Source organism: Diabrotica virgifera, chromosome 1 (assembly GCF_917563875.1).
Source record: "Diabrotica virgifera virgifera chromosome 1, PGI_DIABVI_V3a".
NCBI lineage: Eukaryota > Metazoa > Arthropoda > Insecta > Coleoptera > Chrysomelidae > Diabrotica > Diabrotica virgifera.
The window spans coordinates 65,979,494-65,999,504 of record NC_065443.1 but is presented as its reverse complement, the minus strand read 5'-3'; the positions used below and the strand labels follow the sequence as shown (position 1 = coordinate 65,999,504).

The 20,011-nt window shown below is 32.3% G+C and overlaps 1 protein-coding gene and 2 long non-coding RNA genes across 4 annotated transcripts in view; 1 reads left to right on the top strand and 2 right to left on the bottom strand.

Moving 5' to 3' along the window:
• The window catches only part of LOC126888616 (uncharacterized), a 558,932-nt gene that overhangs the window by 230,111 nt on the left and 308,810 nt on the right, over positions 1–20,011 (top strand). The window lies entirely within an intron of this gene.
• The window catches only part of LOC114332279 (histone acetyltransferase KAT7), a 406,379-nt gene that overhangs the window by 329,795 nt on the left and 56,573 nt on the right, over positions 1–20,011 (bottom strand). The window lies entirely within an intron of this gene.
• On the bottom strand, positions 10,899–13,234 carry LOC126888623 (uncharacterized). 2 transcript variants are annotated; one of them, XR_007699587.1, is made up of 3 exons: positions 12,925–13,234; positions 12,676–12,866; positions 10,899–11,080 (listed from the first exon to the last, which is right to left on the bottom strand). It is a non-coding gene; the product is annotated as an uncharacterized LOC126888623 (long non-coding RNA). The 2 variants fall into 2 exon arrangements; XR_007699586.1 differs by having other exon boundaries at positions 12,676–13,234.

The window sequence follows — 20,011 nt, the reverse complement described above, 5'->3', positions numbered from 1 at the left end:
ATTGACAATTGATAATTGACATTTGACAATTGACCTCTGGAAGATAAATAAGTGTACCAGTTTTCGTTTTTCCAAATAAAAGCGTTCTGCAGCTATTTTAAAGGAACTAATTACAAGACTTCGATATGCTTCTTCTAGACGAATCATATCTAAGTAGAGGTCGTCCGCCAACCAGATGGTCTGATGACATCAAACAGATCGACAGAAACTTGATGCAGACAGCACAGGACAGAAATGCATGGAGAAAACTGAGAGAGACCTATATCCAGCATTGGATAGATCCGGGTTGAATTATGACGATGATGAATTACAAGACGCTATCTTTAAAGAGCTTTAGCTTTCCACGGAAGCATTTTTGAACTAGGTGAATTGAGTTAAATTTTCTTAAAATTATCTGAGAAATCTCCGGTTTTCGTTTGTTATGAGAGCTTCTGGACACCCTGTATAATATAATGGGCAGGTAAATTCCCTACTATAACCAATAAATTGTAAAAATTGTTTATTTACTTTTATTGCGTTTACTTAGATAAAAATATGATCTAATCACTTAAAATAAAGATGTTACAGTTTGCTATTAGATTTGAAAAGTGTGTAAAAATTCCGAGACATATTCAGGAAAATAATATTTAATAGGATACGATTGTTTTAATGATATAAAAATTAATTTTTTGTATTATTCATCTTTGCGGTTATCCTGCCAAGTTGTAAACGGTTTTAGATTAGTGTTTTTTAAGCATACTCGACATGGTATGACTCAGAAAATTGTGGTGATATGAATATGTTTGTATAACACCCTGAAATAATTTTACAGACACACAATTTAATTTTTTTATACGAAATAACTATACAACCATCCTGCCTCTTTGAAAATAGATTTATATTAACCTTCTTGAGATATGTGCGAAATGGCATGACTTAGAAAATCGTGTAATTTTCCACGAATTTTTTTACAAATTTTTTAACTATATATAGTAAAAAGGTGTAACTAAACATCCTGCTATTTTGAATAATGTCTACTGAAATTATTTATTTTATAACAAAATTTATTTTATGACTTAGAAAATCACGGAACCAGAGTGAAAATTTTATACAGAATTTTCCAAGAAACAAGTGCAGTTAAACATTAGGTGACGTCATGCCAACATTTTTTTGGTCATTTTGAAATAAATATGATTAATTTATTAAGTTGGAAGGACTTAGAAAATTATGAATATTTCATTATTTTCATTAAATGTTTGTATATCTGTATATTCCCCTAGTCCTTTTGCAACCGTTCTGCCCAAAAAATTTCCTTCATAAAATAGATAGTGTCCTGTTATTCTATGGATATGGCAGGACTTAAAAATTCATCGCAACTTCCAATTTTTTTTTTCATGGAAAATCTAATTTTCACAAGAAAATGTCACAGGAAACCCGTGGATTTTTCCACAAATTGTAAGTACCTTCTCTAACCTTCCAGTATTGCAAAGGGCAGGACTTAGAAAATCGTGGTTGAACTTCTGTTAATATCTCCCGGTTTATAAGGAATCTTTCTTGTTGGAACTTTTACCCTGCTGAGCAGATGAGTTGTGAATTATTTTAAAATTCTCTCATCTTAATTTCCTCGGCATCCTGTATGATTTATAATTTTTGAAAATCTCGGTAGGTTGTAACCAAAGAAAGTATTCCACCTGTTGTCAATCTGGTGGTATGGGAACGATATTTATTGTCGTTTTCTGTGCTACTTCGATTGATAACTTACTTTGTTCATAAAATAACTTCACAAAATGTTGTCAAAGATCATTCGAAATATCTTCTCTAAACATCATCATCATTCTGGCTTTACAACCCTGCATGGGCCCTAGGCTCCTCAAGAATTTCTTTCCGGTCGTCCCTATCCATCGCCTTCCTATGTCAAGCACGTATTTCCATATTTCTCGTGTCTTCATCGATGTTATCAAGGAACCTCGTTCTGGGTCTTCCTCTTCTTCTCTGACCAATGGGTTTATCACGGAGCGTTTCTCTAGCCGGGTCATGTTGTTCCATCCGCATGACATAGCCTATCCACCTCAGTCCTATCTTCCACGTCTTATTTTTATGTTTTAACTATTTAGAATGGGAAATAAGCCACAATATTATTAAAAAATGATTTTTATTAACGTTTCGACGCCCAAATCGGGTGCCGTTGTCAAAATACAAAATACTATTAATATAAACAAAAATGTTGTTGCTTAGTAAAAAAATTCTTCTAATAATTTATTTAATTTGACCCATTTATATCGGCAATTCAGATACATATGATACATTTTAAAGTAGAAGACTTTAAAATGATATTGCCAATATTTATGAGTTGCGTTCCTGGGACGACTTTACTGAAAGATAGTTCATTCGATTACATGAAATCAACCCCAACTCAAGAATATCCGTAACAAAAAATATCATAGCATGTGATCTGTCTTTAAAAAGACAACCACATGCAACGGTGACATTAAAATTCTCGCGTTAGAGATCTCATAGTAAATCACGAGAGAAAACCAGGAAAAACCTCGTGATACTATCCCGACATCGTAAGTATTTGGTCTTACACTTAATTTACTCTCAAAATTAATACCAAATTCTGACTTTACTATAATTTTATTTAAATTATAAATAATATCAATAATACATGGATATATAAGTAATACTAAAATATAAAATATGTACTAACTCGACTATTGACTTACTAACTGTGGTATTTTCTTTCTATTGACTTCCTCTTTCAATATGGGTATCCACATCCTACTGCATTCCACCCAGGAATTTGCGACACAATTGGTTTCGTTTAGCATAATTAGAGCCGCTTCTTTGATTTTTCTCTTTTTACTATCTGTTTCTTTCAGGACTATACTTGAATCTCGCCACTGAACTCTATGTTCATTATCCCATGCGTGTTGACATATTTGAGATCTATCAAATTCTCTATTTTTAATATAAGATTGATGTTCACTTATTCTAACGTTTAATGGTCTTGATGTTTCACCTATATAAAACTGTTCGCATTCACAAGGTATTTTATAAATACAATTTTTTGTCCTCTCTTGTTCATTGTTAGGTTTAGTTTTAGATAGAATAGATCTCAATGTGTTGGTTGTTTTGAATGTTGTTGAAATGTTGAATTTATTTCCTATTGTTTTAAGTTTCTCGGATAGTCCTTTTATGTATGGTATTGATATTTTCCTCGTATTACTTCTTGTGAATGTTGTAGGATCCCGTTCTATGTTGTTCTGTTCCATTCGATCCAATCTTGACAATTCCTTATTTATAAACGATAAAGGATAATCATTTTTTAATAAAACAGATGTTAAGAATTGTTTTTCTTCTAAAAAGGAATTTTCGTTAGAACAAGTAATTTTGGCTCTATCATATAAGGATTTTATGATTCCCTTTTTAACGTTGATGTTGTGATTTGATTTGTAATTGAGATATCTGTTGGTATGTGTTGGTTTTCTATACACTTGAGTCTCATATCCAGTATTCTTCTTTAAGACTAAAACATCGAGGAAAGGCAGGGTGTTATTGTATTCCTTTTCCATTGTAAATTTTATTGTCTCTTCTTGATCGTTTATAATATTCAGGAATGTATCCAACAATTCTGATCTATGAGGCCATATTGAAAACACATCATCTACATATCTCCACCATACAGTGGGTTTTAAATTTTGTTTAGAAATGATATTAGTTTCGAAATCCTCCATAAATATATTAGCCAATAATGGAGATAAAGAGGAGCCCATTGCTAGACCAGAATTTTGTTTATAAAATTCATTATTTAGTTGAAAATAGGTATTATTAGTACATAATGTCAATAACTCCATTATAGCTGATACATTTAGTTTTGTCCTAGTTGTCAATGTATCATCATTCTCTAATTTCGTTTTGATTATGTTTAAAGTTTTATCTAATGGCACATTTGTAAATAAACTGTTTATGTCAAAACTTACTAAAATATTATTTGGATTAAACTCAATAGTTGATAATTTGTTTACAAAATGTTTTGTATTTTTTATAAATGTGTCATCATTATTAGCAAATGGTTTTATAATGTTTAATAAAAATTTTGATAGTTCACTACAAGGAGAACTGATGGTACTACAAATGGGTCTAAGTGGTATTTATTATATATTATTTATATACTTATTTTTATGTATTTCACATTAACATCCAAAATGATTGGATTGACCGAATTTTTGACATTCTTGCAACATGTCCCGCCCATGTCTATTTTGCCTTGCAATACGTTCGATAATGTCAATGTCTTCCACTCTAGTTCGTCTGTGAACTTCCTCGTTTCTTAGTTTAGACTTCGGTTGTCTCGTGTTACTCTTATTTCGTGACTCAAATATGCATCTTTCCATAAGATCTATGAGCGATTTCTCGACTCCTATTTGCTCATTGGGAACGAGATTAGTCATCATTTTTGTTTTCTCATAGTTTATCTTTAAACCGACTCGCTGTGTTACTTGCTGTAGCTGTTATAGCTTAACTTTGGCTTCTTCTAAGTCGTCTTTTATGAGAACAATGTCATAGGTATATCGAAGATCAGTTATAAATAGTTTTGGCGACAAAATATATCCCTGCTGCACCCCTCTGCAATTTTTATCTTCTCCATCATGAAATGGAGGTTTTACAGTTTTCGCATTTTCGTATATATTTCTAATAACATTCGCATTTGCATTCCACTGTGTCAAATGCTTTGTGGAAGTCAACAAAAATAAGAACAATGGGTCTATTATATTCGATAGATTCTAGAGTTTTAAGGCACGGTCAGATGGTCATTTCTTCGGTGATCTGATCGAAACTCTGCTTGTTCTTCTGATAGAAATGAAGAGCTTGAAAAGAGTATGTTCTATTGCTAATTCGTAATTCGTTTTTTTTTAACCTTTCATATAAAACATGTCAATTTTTGTTTCATTTTAATCACCAGACAATATTTAAAAGTTAAGAGTGTCCATGTGCATTCACCTTGATGATTTTAAAAGATCACATCCGGCATAATGGAGGTTTTACAGTTTTCGCATTTTCGTATATATTTCTAATAACATTCGCATTTGCATTCCACTGTGTCAAATGCTTTGTGGATGTCAACAAAAATAAGAACAAGGGGTCTATTATATTCGATAGATTCTAGAGTTTTAAGGCACGGTCAGATGGTCATTTCTTCGGTGATCTGATCGAAACTCTGCTTGTTCTTCTGATAGAAATGAAGAGCTTGAAAAGAGTATGTTCTATTGCTAATTCGTAATTCGTTTTTTTTTTAACCTTTCATATAAAACATGTCAATTTTTGTTTCATTTTAATCACCAGACAATATTTAAAAGTTAAGAGTGTCCATGTGCATTCACCTTGATGATTTTAAAAGATCACATCCGGCATAATGGAGGTTTTACAGTTTTCGCATTTTCGTATATATTTCTAATAACATTCGCATTTGCATTCCACTGTCTCAAATGCTTTGTGGAAGTCAACAAAAATAAGAACAATGGGTCTATTATATTCGATAGATTCTAGAGTTTTAAGGCACGGTCAGATGGTCATTTCTTCGGTGATCTGATCGAAACTCTGCTTGTTCTTCTGATAGAAATGAAGAGCTTGAAAAGAGTATGTTCTATTGCTAATTCGTAATTCGTTTTATTTTTAACCTTTCATATAAAACATGTCAATTTTTGTTTCATTTTAATCACCAGACAATATTTAAAAGTTAAGAGTGTCCATGTGCATTCACCTTGATGATTTTAAAAGATCACATCCGGCATAATGGAGGTTTTACAGTTTTCGCATTTTCGTATATATTTCTAATAACATTCGCATTTGCATTCCACTGTGTCAAATGCTTTGTGGATGTCAACAAAAATAAGAACAAGGGGTCTATTATATTCGATAGATTCTAGAGTTTTAAGGCACGGTCAGATGGTCATTTCTTCGGTGATCTGATCGAAACTCTGCTTGTTCTTCTGATAGAAATGAAGAGCTTGAAAAGAGTATGTTCTATTGCTAATTCGTAATTCGTTTTTTTTTTAACCTTTCATATAAAACATGTCAATTTTTGTTTCATTTTAATCACCAGACAATATTTAAAAGTTAAGAGTGTCCATGTGCATTCACCTTGATGATTTTAAAAGATCACATCCGGCATAATGGAGGTTTTACAGTTTTCGCATTTTCGTATATATTTCTAATAACATTCGCATTTGCATTCCACTGTGTCAAATGCTTTGTGGATGTCAACAAAAATAAGAACAAGGGGTCTATTATATTCGATAGATTCTAGAGTTTTAAGGCACGGTCAGATGGTCATTTCTTCGGTGATCTGATCGAAACTCTGCTTGTTCTTCTGATAGAAATGAAGAGCTTGAAAAGAGTATGTTCTATTGCTAATTCGTAATTCGTTTTTTTTAACCTTTCATATAAAACATGTCAATTTTTGTTTCATTTTAATCACCAGACAATATTTAAAAGTTAAGAGTGTCCATGTGCATTCACCTGGATGATTTTAAAAGATCATATCCGGCATATTTTTATCAAAAAATATTTTATTACCCACTTAACCCCATCAGATGCCGGTTCTGGTAACGACAAGGGAGGTACACTGAAAAGGGCCTTGTCCCTTTCTTTCGTACATCCCCGTGTCTAGAAACGAGGCAGGACGCGATGCACCTCATCCCAAAGTGTCTCGTCTTCCAGACGTTCGAATTCGAATCCCATCCTCCTCGAACGAATCCACCACCCTCTATATATCCCGCATCCCGCTTTACTTGCAGCACACCCCTTCCACTTGGTCTTTTGTGACTGTCTAGACGGCTCTTGGGAGGCCGATATGAACAGCACTAATATATCTTTGATCACTCGAAGAAAAAGTGCAGTTGAGGTTGGGAATTATTAAATAAACAGTTTAAATGTTGGTAGTTTATATGAAATTGCGCATTGCAGATTCCGTGTTCGATTTCTTGTCGGATAATGATTATAAAAGCAACATTTACCTTCTTCCTCACTCTCTGCGTTTTTGCAGTGAAGTAAATAAATTTAAAAATTAAGCAAGGGACACCACAGCTACTTGAATGCAGAATAAAGTGGTTCGGAAAAAGTAGATTGGATAGGGAAGAATTGTTGAAACTTATGAGAGGTTTGGGCTGGAGGGAACTAGTTGGATATGCAAGGGCTGCATGGAAGTATTGCAAATTTTTTGACATACAATTAAGAATTTAATATTCACCATTACCGCACATACGTGTAATATGACCGATCATATTACCCGTATGCACGCTAATGGTGAATATAAAATTCTTAATTTTATGTCAAAAAATCCGCAATAACTATCTCTTAAAACTTACCAAATTTCAACAATTTCAACAATTTAAACAATTCAACATCCCGTATCTCGGAAACGAAATATTTGCTTACATACGTTTATAAAGCCAACTGTCATTATTTTTTCATGCAGAATTACCCTTTAAAGTTTGTCGCACTTATTTAAAAACACCGTGTATTGATGAAGAACATGTCTAGTTATTAAAGTACCTAACTTTTTTATTATCCAACATAAACGAATGAATGAAAAAACAGAATGTTAAGAAAACCTGAGGTTATAGTAGGGTTTTAATTTCAATTTCAGTATTTTATAAATGCTAGAATATTCCACAGGGTGATGCGAACTTTGAGAAAAAAACACAGTTTGATTGGTACACCCGGTATACAATGAAAATTTACCTGTTTTACCTGCAACAATCTTATTACGGTGGTATTGCTAAAGAATCAGGCTATAACATGTTCAAAAAATCACTTAAATCGGCCAACAGGTTTACGAAATATGAGACATTAAAAATAACCAAATTTTTAAGTGGGCCGATTTCTATACACGTAAGTTTAGTTTCCCACCTTTAGACGTCTGTGACAGGAGTATTTTATAAAATTCTACTGTCACAGTGACAGTTGTCATACTCCTCCGATACTTCTAAAGATGGGAAACTATGTATTGTCCTTTTCATGAGCATTTTTCAGTGCGTAACAAATGATAGGAAAAAGGGTAAGTCCGTGATAATACACATTTATGACATTTATTCTAACATGACATTTTAATAGGCCATTTCAAGACTTTGACGTTTATGACACTAAATTGAAAGCTGGAGGGCAAATATTGAAATTCTTATATTTGTACGGCATTGAATTTTTTGAGTTTTTTACGTTAAATAGTTTTTTTATAAAATAGTTATTGTTGTTATAAAATAGTGGTTTATATAATTGTTTTTATATAATAGTTTAATCGTTGTATAATAGTTTTTTATAGTTGTATTTTTCGAACATTTTGCTGTTGACTTCCTATAGCTTCTAGCTGTAGAAGTACTTTAACGACTGTATTTAGTTGTAAGCAGTGAATAAATAAACATAAGTAAATATTTTCAAAAGCTGTTGGTATATAGATACATTTTCCCTCAAGGAGTATAAGTTAACCTACAGTAGAAAAAGTTTTTCAAGGGTAACAACTTGGACATAGTTACTTACATGGACATACCTAGATTTTTTGTATTTAGAGCTTAGTAATAGTTTTTACACAGGTCAACAAATGAAGGCATTCAAGAATTTAAATTCTTACAAATATTTTGAGGTAGGATTTGTATATAATTGTGGAGCTATAAAAATAAATAATTTCATCATAGTGATTCACCCCAGATATCTTAAAAAATTGACCTTTTAAAGAATTTGTACAGTCGGAAAAATGAAAGAATACCCATGAACGGTCACGTCAATCTTTTTCCGACTGTACCTGCAGTGAAAAAATTTCAAGAGAAGAAACTGAGAATCTGCCGGAAGAGGTGAAATGTTTTTTGATTAGACAACGCTCCTGCTCATCCCTCTGAAAATATTCTATGATCAAAACATGGCAACTTTAGTTGTATGTTTTTGCCAAAAAATACAACATCGCTTATTCAACCCATGGATCAGGAAATAATTTTAGCAACAAAACGAATATATCGCAGAAAGTTTTTAAATGAAGATAACGCAGAAGATACAAGAGGGCAGCATACTTTGCAAAACTTAACTGTTACAATTTGAAATCAACAATTTGTTAAGTTTGCTACAGCATGGAAAAACAATTATTAAGGGGTTACATAGGTCTTGCGGGTAAAAAAGTGACTTTTTAAAAAAATTATATCTTGGAAACTAAAAATTATTTTTATTTATAATTGGAACATGTAAAAGTATAGTACTCTCAAAAAAATTTCAGCCAAAAATATTCATTTTTGTAGAGTTGACTGCAATTTTTCGACAACAGCCCTTTTTTGCGGTGAGCAGCATAACAAGTCCAGTCTCATCTGAAATCATAAATTCTTGTAGTTTATACCACTGGCTAGTGAATGAACGAAGGATTTTTTATTAGATGAGGTCATTTTTGTTTTATAAAAAAGAACTACTTTAAAAATGAGAAAAATTGGGGTCGAAAATGTGTTTAAACTTATGTAAAATCTTCAAATTTCATTTTTTGAATTCCTTCGTTCATTTACTAGCCAGAGGTATAAACTACAAGAAACTTTTTGATTTCAGATGAGACTGGACTTAGTTATGCTGCCCACCGCAAAAAAACTTATCTACAAAAATGAATATTTTTGGATGAAACTTTTTTTGAGACTACCTTAAGTACTATACTTTTACATGTTCCAATTATAAATAAAAATAAATTTTAGTTTTCGAGATATAATTTTTTTAAAAAGTCACTTTTTTACCCACAAGACCTATGTAACCCCTTAAAAAAATGTTTGGAAGAATTTGTTTGATGGCCAAGATGCATACATATATTTAGAAGGAAAGTTCCTGATTTCTGTAGTATAATACATAATCGAAGAGGAAGTAGCCCTAAGCGCCGGACTCCACTTGCGATTTGTAGTCGTGAAGATTGAACACATTCTTTCAAATAGAAGTCAATCCATGATTATTTAGTCACAAATGGATTGACTTGTATTTGAAACAATGTGTTCAATCTTCCTGATTACAAATCGCAAGTGGAGTGCGGCGCTAATAACACCAAAATATTCCATATATGTCCATAGAAGGTACACAGACATTGAAAAATTCCTGGAATATCCCCAAAAACACGTTCCCTGAACATCCCAGGAAAATCCTGTGTCAGCATTTTAAACATTACCTGAATGTCTTATTAGAACATTCCATGAATGTCCACGAATGTTCTTTGGACATTCAAAATATATTTTTAGACATTCCCTGGATATACCAGAAATACAGTGATGAGCGCTCTAATAACCCGCAAAATAGCACAAAAGATGTATTAAGTAGTGAGATAAAAAGACATGAAAATAGTCGAGCTGGGAAATTTAGCGATATTAACTTATACATTTAGATTATATTGATTGTGTCCCACCTTCAGACGTATCAGATGAGTTTGGAAACTACCACTGTCACAGTGACAATTTTAGTTGACATACTCCTCTGATATGTGTAAAGGTGGGAAACAATCAATATAACGTAAATTTAAAGGTTAATTTCGCTAAATTTCCCAGCTCGACTAGTTTCATTTCTTTTTATCTCACAATTAAATATGTTGCGCTATTTTGCCGGTTATTATGGCGCTCATCACTGTATATCCTTGCTGATGTGACAATACCTCCTATCTGTTTTTTCATGAGTTTTGTAGGAGAGATGGAAAAACATGTTTTAAGGTCACCTCCTGTGTTCATATGTAAGTTTTGACTTGTTTTGTAGTTCATAGATAGTTTAATTTACTACAAAACAAGTCAAAAAATATCATATGAAAACAGGAGGTGACCCTAAGACAAGTTTTTAGTCTCTCTTACAAAACTCATGAAAAAACAGTTAGGATGTATTATTACATCACTGACGATATGTGGCCATACCAAATAATACATCCTTGATAAATATAAACATTTTTATTGCACAAAATCTTTTCATACATTTTTAATGTAGTTTACTGATATTCCTACATATTTTTAAAAAAATGTGTCACATTTGCTTTGTATTCATTTCTTTTGCCTTTCGTAGCCACATATTCCATTCCCTTCCTAGTTTTTTTGTACACCACTTCTCTCAGCTGATTCTAAAAAAAAAATTAAAATGGTAATTTTTCTATCCTTTACAATTAACAATCAGAAGAAATATTAGTTACAGATAATGATATGCATAATAATAATAGGTTTGTTCTAGCATCAGTTTCAAACAGTTTGAAACCATCAGCAAATAGTGGATCAGCGTGAGTAGAGGGGATAGCACTGGTGACTGTATTATGTTCTCTCACTGACCAACTGTTTGCTGACGGTTTTTGACTAGTTTGACTGTTTGTTAGAACAAACCTAATAATAATGAATATTTTGTATTTTGACAATGACATCTGATGTGGAAGTCAAAACATTAATAAAATTATTTTTTCAAGTTAACTTTCACACGCGTGTCTTAAAATTGTACTTTTAATACTTATATCATAAATAACTATTAAAACTATCTTAAGAGGAAACAGTATCGATCAACAGGTAGCGAAAACGTGTTCCAAGATTGCGGCTGTAATTTTGAATATTTTTTCGAGATATTTGGCACACGTATTCGTAATACTAAAATTTTTTATTTCATTAGTAGTTCCAAAATGACACAAAATCTAGGCATCGGATAAAAAAGTTTATTTGAAGAAAGTGTATTTTTTTGTTCTTGTTAATGGCGGTATAGGCTCGTTTTTTAAATATTGTATAATTACAGAGTAATTTCCACATATTAATATATTTTTCAAATTGGGCTCTGTACCGCCATTCTTTATTATATTACGAATACATGTGCCAAATATCTCGAAAAAATATTCAAAATTACAGCGGCAATCTTGGAACGCGTTTTGGCTACCTGTTGATCGCTACTGTATCACCTTAAAACATTGTAATTTGCTAAACCAGTATATTTTACTCTACTAGCTACCTCATTTTCCACTGTTTCTACAGACTTGTTTACATGGGTAGAGTTTTGAGGAGAGTAGAATAGCAGTAGTACTCTACCAAAAATGGCTTGATACCATTCACATGAGGAGAGTACAAGTATAGTACTGATGCTAGTATAGTGAAACCGATTTTTGTATTTTTAAACACTCTTGATTATAAGTGCACCTTAAATTCTTAATTTTTTGCTTGAGCTCGTTTACTCCAAAGCCCCCTTTGCCATTCTTTCGACGATTTCATCCTCCGCAGCTTGCTGCATACTTTTATTTCTGTAGTATACACTACCTAAATTCCATAAACACTGGTATTCGCCGTATTATAGCTCTACAAGTTTTAAAGTTTCATCTTCGGTGAACTTCATTTTCACTATTTACACGAAACACAATTCCAGCCAGAATGACAGCGGCCCCATGTACTCTCCTACCTACTCTACTCTGCCATAATTGAGCGTGTTCCATGGGTAGAGTGCACAGCCGAGTAGACATTTTGGCAGTGGTGGTGGCCATAGAGTAGTTACTTTGCCATATGTTGCTAGTCACTCTACTTTAACTCCTACTATACACTCTACTAGCTATTCTACTGTGCTGAGCATTTTTACAGGTAGAGTTACTCTACTCTATCAAGTACTTGCATCATTACTCTAACCGTGTAAACAAATCTACTGAAGTAACAGTAACCTACAACCATTAATGAAAAATGTCTAAAATCATTTACCCACCTAGTATTTGTAGAATTTAAGACAGTCCAGTGCCTTATAAATAATTTCAATATGAATATTTTTTCTTTTAATTCTCCTTTGATACCACTTCATTTTAGATTTTGGGGAACTTATTTCATTGTGTTTATAGCCCATATTTATTGAATGAACCCAATCTGGATTGTTATTATCGATTAAGTCGGCTGGTTTTCCTATAAGATTAAAATGTTAACATCTTCAAAAATCGTTACTGTTGTAATTGTAACTTACCAGATATAAAATGATTACAGCAGACAGGACAGGAGAATTTTCATTTCGCTAGTAAAACCTTACATTGTATTGCATTTAACCATTGTTGTCTCTCAGCTGATACCGTATTTAGTTCAGTTTAAAAGTGAACTTTATCTTGACTTTATCAGGATTACTTTGCATTTCACACTTCAAAACACAACACCAATGAAGCATATTATCTTTCTAAATTAATACTTCCAGAGAAAATGTTAAATTAATCTTTGTACAACACAAAATTACAAAGAAACACAACAAAAATGATCTAAAACCATCTAAAACACATTAAGAACCTATACAATAACATTTATGTTTTACTTCCAGCAGCCATATTGATTTAATTTTGACAGCATGTTGGAACGGCCTGTTAAATCTGACAGTTGTCACATTTTATTTTCAATTTCGAATAAAAACAAATCAAATGTGTTTCTTGCATTATAAAATGGTATTTTCTTTGATTTGTATAGTCTTATAAATTATACAGATTATATTTGTAATATTATTATCTAATAAAAAAAAATATTTTTTTAATTATGGCGCCATCTATCGACAACTAGAATAACTAGAATAAATGTTATAAATGTCGCCGACGAAATGTAATCACCGACGTGCCTTTTTTTCTGTCACATACAATTTAATGCGTTAAAAAGAAATCGAAAAACTGTGACGCACTGAAAGATGATCACGAGAAAAAGAATAATGTAATGTTAATTTATACGTTTATATCGATAATTTCCACCTCTACTAGTTTCATCTCTTTTCAAAATGTATTATGTTTTCCATATTTTGCGTTATTTTGCCGGTTATTAGCGCGCTCATCACTGTATATTAAGAACAAGAGTCAAATGAAAAAGAATTTACACAGTGGTGGATACAAATTTAAATGTGGTGACTGCCCAAAAACTTACATCGGTCAAACTAGTAGCACCTTTAGCAAACGTATAGCAGAACACAAAAGGGTTTTCACTAATGGAAAAACAGATCACTTCACCTTCTAGATTCTAGATCATAGTCATTCTTTTAATAACCGATTTCAAATTATTTAATTGCAAAATAAACCAATGGAAATTAATAAACTAAAAATACACATAATTCTGAAAGACTATTGACAAACAGGTTTCCCCTCCTCAACTTATTCAGTTAAAGACTATAAATGTAGGAGCATAGTAAAATTACATCACTTAATAAAGGCACACTGTCTAAACAGCTGTAGTGAAAATAAATTAAAATAAATTTTGAGGCAGCGCGAGCGTAAGAAAAAAGGTTTCAGTATTCAAGTTCAGTAACTTTTGCCAGAACTCAAAATTAATTTACTATTTTATTTGGGAATAAAGCCACAATTTAAGTATGAAATTAAATTTATTTGACGTTTTTGAAGATATTCTTCTTTAGGCGCGATTCGATTGAGGGTAAAATTGTACATAAATCTGCGCGCCTGCGCACACAGACAGTATGTAGTTCCTTGCTAATCTTTTAAGATAGGTGTTTATGTATCTGTATCCGTGCAAATAAGTCATTAAAAGAATATATTAGTGTTTTTAGTAAATGTATTATTTATCATAATTCTTGTGTTTTTGGATTTGTGTTTCTCTGTAGTAAAATAATAAAATATTTACACTATTTGTCGCCGTGTTGTGTAATTATATCCGAAACTTACATGTCAATTAGAAGGACCTCGCTGGTGTAGTTGCTAGGACGTTAGATCCGAGATTGGAATGACGCGGGTTCGAATCCTGGGCGATTCATACTTTTTTTTATTTTTGGTTGTTTTAATTAAAATTTTTTGAAAGTGGTAGATAAGAAAGTTAGTTTAATTTTTAAATAAAATACAAATATCCTGTTAAGTATATTTACTTCGTTGAAATTACCTATATAATAGAAGAATATTTTCTTACGTGCGTACAAAGTACACACACATTCTTTTTTTCTTTTTCTTTCTCAAATTAATATTCATTAAACGTTTAAAAAGAACTATATTTGGAGCGAATCCCATCTCTACTATAAATGAGTTTCTGCATGCACGTGTGACTCATCTGGAATAACGAGGATATTCGCGATCAACAGGAAATGAATAATTTGCCAGATATTGTAATTTTTTGGATTCATGTGTTATATTTATGTCAATTAAAAAAATATTTTCGGAATGGTTTATTATTGGCCTCAACGGAAGTAACATAAAAGCAGCACTCAATTGTTATGTTTATAATGAAAGACGATTAACTGAGAAATGAGTGATTCAAAAGAATGTAATTATGCACTGGTCGCTGCTGTAATTGGTTTTAACGGAAACGGTTGGGACTCTTTTTGCGAATCGTTTTACACTTCTTTGTGCAGGTCGAGCGATAACTATAAACAAAACATATTGTTTGTTGCCAAATAAAGAGAAGGCGCAAATTGGAAGGAATCTTCCTCACCGCTCTGTAGAATCAATGATCTTTTAATGGTCGGTGCATATATGCGAGCCGAACTGTTCGCGAACCGTTTTCGAACGCTATATTTGTATAATTTGTACGGCGCGGCGGGACGAACCGCTTACGAGTTGTTTGTTCGTCGCTCGTCACGAGCCACGGCCTGTCGGTTTTTGGGACGAACACAAAGGATATTCGCAATTCAATTTGGATGGATAGCGGAGAAATCATTATAATATAATAAGCCAGCCTTTTTCTGTTTCATAGACCTAGAGAACGCGTTTGATATAATACAATTAAAAGATGTGATACACCTAGTATACGCCAAAAATTTACCACTGGATATCATAAAACTGATAGAGAACATATATTTAAGAAATAAAATAGAAATGAAAGTCAATGTTCAACATGTTTATGTTGTGATTAAAGGACATCATCAATTTCAATTCCAATTCAAAAATTTTCATTAATTTCCCATGTCTAATTTCGTCGAAAGCTTTCTCAAAGTCTATAAAGCACACGTATACAGGATTAGTGCCATTGTTTTTTGGGTGAACCAAATTTTGACGTTTGTTTCTTATGATCTTATAAACAATAATTATTATGCCAAATTGACATTGTTGTGATGTTTATTCAGTTGCTGAACGGACTGTCTGCAATTCCTTGAGTTTCAATTTAAAATCTACAATCGACAGTCTTCTCCGTTCTTTTTAATGGGCAAAGTACCAGTTCAATTAGGGCCTAGGGTATCTTCTAAAGAGTAACAAAACAATATCCAATATATTTTTGTAATGGTATGGGAGCCCAAGCGGGGATTTTTGCAGTTGCTCGAGCGCGTCAGAAAATCAGATGGGGAGAAACCTTGTACCCTGTAAATGTACCCCTACCATATATGGTTTGTTACAAGAGTACAAGAAGGGTCCGAAAAGAAAATCTATCCTAAAACTCTAAAACTCGAAATCGTCAAGTTCATGCAGAACTTGTATGTATTTCAAAAATCTGGCGATTTGGGGGGGGGGGGGGGGTAAGAAAATGGGCGAGTCACAAAAAAAAAGCGAACAGTTCGCGAAATAAACGGTAGATCGAAAACTGGAAAATACGTGTTCAATATTTTTCAAAAATCTATCGATTGATACCAAACACGACCACTCACGGACGTGGGGTGGGGGTTACTTTAAAATCTTAAATAAGAACCCCCATTTTTTATTGCAGACTTGGATTCCTTACGTAAAAATAAGTAACTTTTATTTGAGTCATTTTTTCGAATTAAGGATAGATGGCGCTATAAACGGAAAAAACGATTGTTGGAAATGAAAAATTAAATTAAACAATAGAAAGTCCCCACTAAAATGGAAAACTTAACTTACCTTTTTTGGTTTTAGGACCTAATCTTCACAACCCAATAGGTACCCATAACGCTCGAGTAACTGCAAATTTAGCATACTTGCGTCCCCTACTATAATATTTGTCGCATAATAAATAAATCGTTTGTAATAATAACATGATCTTGCAGATCTTAACCTTTTTTATTTTTCTGCTAATGTTAACGTTTATCCCCTTTCTTAAACTTAAACATGGGCATCGCTATACTTGGTCTTCGACAGTTTTGGATTCTATTATTGTTTATTGAACTTCTAACATGTTATATTGCCTAACAGTACTTTATTTACATAATTCAAATGCCATAAAAAAAGTATCCGTGGACCACCCGCGTCTCAAATCTCTACAGTGCTAATATGTATGTACAAATGATTGTACAATAACAATTATTATTCGTTTGCCATTTTCGGTGTGTTTTTATATTTAATTATCAAACAAGCAATTTTAATGTTGTTAGACACGTCAATGTAAATATAATAATCAGCGAATTCTAGAGATCTTCATATTCATAATAAAGTTAGTTTAATTAATTAAGAAACTACCTATCTAAAAACTTCAGTGTCAATGCAGCAATGAATGAGATTTTATGAGATATTACTAAAAAGTTAGAAAAAGGCAAATATGAAAAAATAGATGAAAAAATTGAATCATTTTTTCATCTATTTTTTCATATTTGCCTTTTTCTAACTTTTTAGTAATATCTCATTCATTGCTGCACAAATCATCATAACTTTATATTACTATAAATTTAATTTCATGTACAGTTAGTTACCTTCACATTTGAATTTAATTCTGAATTATTTATTAATGATTTTATTGTTTGACACTTTTAAATTTTAGAAAATTTACCTATTTACTATTGTTCAGTTTAATTTCAATGTCTCCGACAAATCAAAATTAAGACGCTTTTCACAATCGCACCACAACTAATACACAACTGACCAAATTCTGGTTTAAGAAAATTGCACAACCAATCTTACATCTATCAGTTCTTGAACATCCAGAACAACATCTAATAATCCCAATAAAATTAAAAATATACACTATTAATTAAAAAATTAAAAAATAACATCACTTTATATATAACTAACAATTTTTGGTTTCATGGTTTAATGTCGTGTTCCCTTACTAACCCCTCAAGATCCTGCCAATTATTTCGTTTTGTTTGTGCATTACAATCAAATCTGTCCCTCTACCATCTCTCCCTTTAGCATAATTTAGAGAAAAAGTATGATATTGAATACTACTATATTCTTCCCTTATACCGGAGAGTAAGTGTACATTTTATACTTATACTTGACATACTTTAGTTGCCACTACATTTGAATGCTTGCATGTATGTGAGTGTGAGGGTTGTTAAACCATATTTACGTACATTTTAGTATTTATATGTATGCATAAATATATATATATATATATATATATATATATATATATATACTTTAATATTGGCTTGATCATTACCCTTTTGATTTCAACCAGACCACTTAACTAACTCTGGTTTTTTGTTATTTGTAGCATTTAATTTTACTTTTACCGTGACCTGAAGATGCTGTGAATATTGTAGACAGCGAAACCGGTCGTCAGTTGTAAAATAAATTGTTTGTGAGAACGTCTCTCTTTTCTTTACTACAATAGTATGGACTCACACATGCAACCCATTCATTATTTAAAAACAAAATTAATAAAAAAAGTGAAACAGCCATTTAATTATATTTCTTATGGCAGTCATAAATCTTCAGCAAGGTGCAAATATCGTATAAGGTTTTCAAACTACTCAATTATGGAAAAACAACTTCGATCTGAGGATTCGATATATGAAAACAGAAAATTCCACTCAAATACAGCGCAATGTTTTCCTGGCACGTTTTCCTTATCGCTGGAATGAATGGAAAATTTCAGAGTTTCGGGAAAATCTGTAGTATAATTACTAATCTCCTTCTCAGAGGCATCTTTCAGTGCGTCACAAGTGACAGAAAAAAGGTACAGTCGGAAAAATGAGAGAATAGGGCTTTTCATCGATTGTCATTTGTTTCGAGCTTCTGTCATGTGTCACATAATATTAATATAGCTACGTCATACGTCTTTGGTTTGCATCATTGGTAGATACCAATAACTTATGACGTAGATAATATATTAATATTATGTGACACATGACTGAAGCTCGAAACAAATGACTGTGAATGAAAAGCCCTATACTCATGAACGATCACATCAATCACTTATTTTGTATTTCCTGTCTTTTTCTACAAATAACAACCGTTTGTTATAGAAAAAGACAGCAAATACAAAATAAGTGATTGATGTGATCGTTCATTGGTTTTCGTTCATTTTTCCGACTGTAGGTCCGTGATAAATATACATTTATAATATTTATTCCAGTTGTTGATAGATGGCGTTATAATCAGAAAAAAGATTTAGGTATTTACCCATTATTTACTTATTACATATTTTATCTATACGACTATAATTTAAAGTTCTTCTCAGTTTTTCAGTGTGTCATTAATGACGTAATATATGATTTTAAGAATTTAGAGAATCATAGCATGACATGACATTCTGACAATTGTCAGAATCGTAATCGTAATTTCGTATAAAAACAAATCAATTGTGTTTATTTCATTTATAAAAAGGAACGTTCTTTGATTTGTATAGTCTTATAAATTGTACAGATTATAGTCGTACAGATAATACATAAATCATTTTTTGTTCGATTATAGCGCCATCTATCAACAACTAGAATAAATGTTATAAATGATTTTAATCACGAACGTTCCTTTTTTTCTGTCACTTCCAACTTCTTCTTCTTGTATTGCCTATCCGTTTCGGATGTTGGCGACCATCATGGCAATCTGCACTTTGCACACTGCTGCTCTGAAAAGATTTGTAGTGGTTGTGTTGAACCACGTTCGTAGATTTCTCAGCCAGGAAATCCTTCGCCTTCCTGGTCCTCGCTTTCCCTCTACTTTTCCCTGCAAGACCAGTTGCAGCAGTCCATATCTCTCACTGTTCCTCATGATGTGACCGAGGTATTCGATTTCGGCTGTTTTTATTTTGATTAACAGCTCTTTTTCTTTTTTCATTCTCAGCAAAACACCCTCATTAGTAATGTGGTCGGTATAAGATATCTTCAGGATTCGACAATAAAGCCACATCTCAAAAGCCTCAATTTTCTTGCAGGTGGCGTCTGTGAGAGTCCACGACTCAACTCCGTACAACAGTATAGGAAATATATAACATCGTAGTAATCTGACTAGTAATAATCGTAGTAAAACTTAATG